Consider the following 6,000-nt stretch of genomic DNA (forward strand, 5'->3'; position numbering starts at 1 on the left):
TGTGTCAAATAAAATACAATTTGTGTTTAGTTAGCAGAGTGTACTAGTTAACTTGGGTTTTACTTCGATCAAAACGGCTGAATTACATATACGTTTTTGTCTGTGTGTCTGTTTGTGTTATATATATATATATATATATATATATATATATATATATATATGTGTGTGTGTGTGTGTGCGCGCGCGTCTGTCTGTCTGTCTGTTTTATATTATTGCATTTGTTTATTTTATTTGCTTTTGACCTGTTTGTTTTTTTGTATTTACAGAAAGAAGCAACAAATAAGAACAGCCTTAGAAATATATGTGTATTTTAATTCACTGATGGTAAGTTGTTTTTTTTATTAATACCTTTTTAGATAAATATGATACACTTTATTGTCGCATTAAAACATGAAACGAAGGCGATCTCGTTTAAGTTAGTCTTGTATCACGTTAAATAACATATTTGGCAAGAATTGGGAGTGTGCAAATAGATTTCTCTATAAATGTATTATCATATTGGAACCAAATATAAATTCTGGTTTTTCATAAAAATCTATTACTCCATTACGACATCCCAATACTTTTACCTAAAATTTGATTGCCAAAAATGTCCTCTTCTCATCTGACTGCACTAATTATTTCCCCCAAACTCAAACAATTTATTTCCTTGCGTTTACCCTTCTTTCGTTTTCTTTATCCTTTTACTCTTCCGAACCCACTTCTCACCAGCAATCATACTATTCCTCGTTACATTATTTTTTTTTTTACCTGGGCGCCTATGCGCAAACCTTTTTCTTTATACACTCTTCTGGAATTCCCTTGGAACTACGCATCTAGTACGCACTCGGGTCAAGTATGACATAATGGATGACCCTATGTTGATAGTAAGTACATCAGCTAGTGTTATGCTTTAAAATAGCTGCACTCGATGTGACAAGAAATTTTGAACGTTAGGTTAAGTGATGTCAAATAGGTCAAAGTAGAGCAAAACAAAGATACGTCAGCGAATTGACACATGACGTCAAACATATTCAGGTTCAGAAAAAAGCTAAGGTTCCAGTCAGTCTGTAATGATTGAATGGAATAATGCTATAATAACTGAATGGAATACTTTGATAACTGCTAAAAATGAAATGTTATTCTAAGATCACTGTTCGCTGTATCCACCCATTTATCTTTTATATATAATTACCTAATTAGTTGAGAGAATACTAGTCTCTCTCTATCTCTCTCTATTTCTCTATCTATCTCTATGTAATGTGTTAGCTATTTCCGTCCAAGAAACCTGCACAAAATCTCCCAAAGAACGTAGGTGTCACTTTTTCTGTACAGATTAAAACGTTATATTTATTTAATTCTACTGATAATCGATGAAAAAAAAAAGATAAAAATATAATTTGGGAATTGTAAATATTACACAACTATTTTACCGGCTAAAACATTAATCAAATTTCTTCCAAATCATCTATAGACTAAGTTTCAAGTGCGTAGATCAGGAATTAGCAGGTTGTTAGAGACCGTTCATTCACACACACAAAAAAAAACACGTTTATATATATACTAGCAGATCGCCCGGAATTAAATACACTTAAATATGATATTATGATTAATTCAGATTTAGTATTTATTATTATATTATATTGGACCAAATATGTAGTAATGATGTAAAAAGTTTTCAAAAAATGACTAGTACGCAATCTACGAGAATCGAAATCAAAACGTTTAGCTTACGATTCATTTAATGAATGAGCTATGAAAATATGTTTGCTGCAAGGCTAAAAATTAAAGCATGAACTAATAGCTACTATGTTGTGCATGCATTTCTGTTATCCATTTATAACGATTCTCCCGGGCTAAAACTAAAATATAAATTTCGTATGGGTTCAGATACTCCATATATGAAGTTTCATATCTGTAGACCAATTACTCAAGAAGGGGTTTGGTACATGGTTACACACAGATGGTATCATCACATCAATAATGGTTAAAGAAAGATGAGAAATCTCTTTAGATCATGTCATTTTGAAGCTAAATGATTCTCGTCAGAAGAAGAGCAAATTATTACAAACGTAAAGTATGCTTCTATTTCGACGCGTGACATCAATCTTCCAAGGCTTTATATTCTACTTAAGAACGAGTTAGTTAATTGCAAACCGCTTGCGGCGACCTTACCGAAAAATACCAAGCGGGAGGTGCTCAGTCATTTTCGTAGGCCAAAATGTGCTTATCTTAGCGCCTTTGTTTCTTAAACCAACACTTGATATTGTGGCTAACCCCCTGGTTAAGGCAACAATATTCATTCCATTCATAAATTTGCGTCTTCTTATATTAATTATCATAATCCAACTGTTATAATAGTAATATTCTAATATTACTATTCCGATAGTAGCAGGATGAGTTGTTGCTATATATATTTTCATTAATAATAGAAGAGTGGAAAGTGAACGTTGGTTTTGCTTAGGCGGGATCATAATTCTTACTTCCTTTTTTTTGTTCTTCAATGAGTAATGTGTTGACAAGAAGTGAAAAGTCGTTTTCAGGGTCAAATCTATTCACATAATATCTACATGAAGTGGTTTCATGCTATGTCTGAAAATACAAAATTTTTTAAAATCGGTAGCATGAATATTGTAAATAATTTATCAGATATAAGTAGTATATATAATATGAGATATATTCCTGCTTGCATGTCCATTTTTATGTTTACCTGTTCGTGTGTCCGTTTTATACTTTAGACTATTAGAGATAGAAGCATATATATATATATATATATATATATATATATATATATACATACATATATATACATATATATATTGTACTAATTGATACAGAAAAATATAAACGAGACGTAGGCAAACATAAGTTCTCGTAAAGAACATCAAGATGATTTTTTAATAGAAAACTGAAACATGTCTGCTAATATGTAGCTATTTTATATAAATACATAATTATCCAAAATATGTATAATACATTTGCATATATATATATATATATATGCATATATATATATATATATTAATTACTGAGCACCGTCATATAGGCAATGTACAGATTCACTTAGTGAACTCCTAGCAAGGGTATATATATATATATATATATATATATATATATATATATATATATATATATATATATATATATATATATATATATATTCTTCAAGTTAGCTCTTTTGCAAGCTAGGGAGGGTCGTGTCATGGCTAATTTATATATACTACATTAGCCCACCCCCACAAAAATGGGATTACTTGTGAACGTGATATCATGAGGTACAAGCATATACTACACTACAAGCAAAAGAAGGTGTGATTCCTTAGGAGATGCTATCATAGTACGTGCATAATAGGAGAACGGTTTTCAGCCAAATAATGAAATACATCCTGTCATTTTGAACTCATGACAACATAACACTACACGATGATATAATGTCATACATAAATGTAATTAACGCTACCATTAAATCATAAATTTGAGTATATAAATATCTTCAAATTGGCTTTTAACTTTCAGCTTACACTACTCTATGCCGATTAGGCTGGTCATATGCACTTTCTTTAATATAGTTTTCTACAGAGCACCAGGTGGTCTTTATTAGTAATGTGACTTAGCTTTTTGATTTTGCTTGTGGTGGGGTACCTACCGCTTATCTTAGAGATTCCAACTAAAATATAATTTTGCAATTTATTCGATCTTTGTTGAGCATTGTTTATCCGGTATTTTCCTTTTGGTGTTTCTTGGCATTTTTTTTTTTTTTTGCACAGTCTAGTTTTCGGCTAATATTATTGTAATCAGTAAAGTTCATTCTAATATTCGAGTTTCTTTTCACGTGGTATTTAGTGATCTTTTCCTTTTCAGCTCTGTGCAGGTCAGCATCATAAGGGGCACTTACTTCAACTAAAGTTAGTCATCCTTTTTTTTGTCCAACAACACACACGTTGCCCGATTAAACTGCTCTGTTTTCTAATCTTACGAATTGCATTTTCTACGTCCGGACAAACAGAATATAGAACTGGGTAGGCGAAATGATCGACATATTCGAATACAACAAATAGATGGACTTTGGTATCCATCAGTAAAGTAGATGCCATTACCATTGCTAATAAAACAATGCCGATATAATGATGTATCAGTACTATGTAAGTTATACAATTAATGATATTTCATTGGATTATGTGATATATATATATATATATACACTTAAATGAAACGTATTATTTATACAAATATTATTGGCAACAAATTTACAAGTTTTAAGAAAGTAGAATATCTTTACTTAATGTTTTAACTTCATGGAATTGAAAACTGTGAATGATACATGTTTTTAACTGTGTAGCCAAATTATGTTAGCATGAATTAATAAAATGCCCCAATATCGTTCTATTTATTATTATTGAACACTGTCATAAAACACAATGGCGATGTTTAACAATATATATATATATATATATATATATATATATATATATATATAGAATAGAGTTGACCAAAACGCCTTCACCATGCGTTTTTCCCCTTTCTAACAACTTAGTGAAAGAAAAAGAAAAGATATCCGCACTTTTATTATTATTTGTGTGTGTGTGTGTGATTTGATATTCATATTACAACCCTCTTTTTTTTGTATTTATTTTTTTAAAATACAACTTTGTTATACATGGTCGTGGAATTGTATTTATCTGCAAAAGATCTAGCTAATTTGCATATTATTTTAAACATTCATTTTAGTTTATTCCCTATTAGTTTTTTTCGGTTTTCATATGCGATGAGTATCTTTAGTTAACTATTACGTGTAATTGTATTCATGCAGATATTCTTCATGATTTATACTTGCGTAATATTTGCGTAAAGCGTTATCGCAAACACAAACCTGTTTCTATATATACTGATGTATGCATACATATATTTGTTTGAAAAACGTTTATTTACGAAATTCCTATGCCAACTTTTTACGGGTATGAAAATTATATAGGATAATCGAACTTTATATTTGGGCAAAAGTGTGAAAATTAAAAAAATGAAATTTGCGAAGGTGAAAGTCGAACGACGGCATTACGAATATGCATGCGTAACATAATAACTATTCGTCCATGTTTTAATTTTTAGCCTTGAATCAGACATGTCTTTATAGGTCAGGCATTAACGTCACAGAAAAAAGGTAAATCGTAAGCTAAACGTTTTAGCTTCGATTCTCGATGGTGGCGTATGAAACTTTTAAAAAAATGCTTTAATCATTAATATTTATCAAGTCCATTAATAATAAATACAAAATCTGCATTAAACAAAATATCATATTTAAACGTATTTTTCAACCTGGTAATGCCAGACGGCTTGCTATTATCTCTAGAAAAACAGCAAAACAAAGACATTTAAATGACCACAAACATACTATCTTCCATAACGACTATGCGCTCTAAAGCGCCCGAGAAAATGGCTGAAACAAGATCATTGGATTTCATAATAATATAATTTTTCCAGGGATACGAAAAGAATTCCTCGTCAAATAGAGATAAATTCCAGAAATGTAAAGAAAAATAAAAATGCTGCTCAATACACACACACACACACACACACACACACACACACACATCTATATATATATATATATATGTGTGTGTGTGTGTGTGTGTGTGTGTGTTATAAATAATGATACACATTTTCATAAACACATTAATTTTACACTATTATTAAATCTGTAAGCATTTATATATATATATATATATATATGTATATATATACATACATATATATATATATATATATATATATATATATATATATATATATATACAAAGTTATAGGTATTCAAGAGAGAAAACTCATGAATTTAAGGAGGTTATTAAGAGTATTCAATAAATGAGCAAGATTTTTATTGATGTAGACAAATTTATAAGGTCGCGACACTGGACAAGTTAAAGTTTTGGACAGCTATTTGGTTAAAATTACTAATCCTTGTCAGGCGACTTTAAAAGTGTGTAGTCCACAGAAAACTGGTTTTCTTCTGTGGAAGGTATTTTTTTT

The 6,000-nt window shown here is 30.1% G+C and overlaps 1 long non-coding RNA gene across 2 annotated transcripts in view; it reads left to right on the top strand.

Moving 5' to 3' along the window:
* The window catches only part of LOC145279786 (uncharacterized), a 135,860-nt gene that overhangs the window by 111,603 nt on the left and 18,257 nt on the right, over positions 1-6,000 (top strand). For both annotated transcript variants that reach the window (XR_013868452.1, XR_013868451.1), the window contains one exon: positions 267-324. This is a non-coding gene — a long non-coding RNA (uncharacterized LOC145279786). The remainder of the gene's footprint in view (positions 1-266; positions 325-6,000) is intronic.

This window comes from Euprymna scolopes, chromosome 7 (genome assembly GCF_053919585.1).
Source record: "Euprymna scolopes isolate OS-2025 chromosome 7, ASM5391958v1, whole genome shotgun sequence".
Taxonomy (NCBI): domain Eukaryota; kingdom Metazoa; phylum Mollusca; class Cephalopoda; order Sepiida; family Sepiolidae; genus Euprymna; species Euprymna scolopes.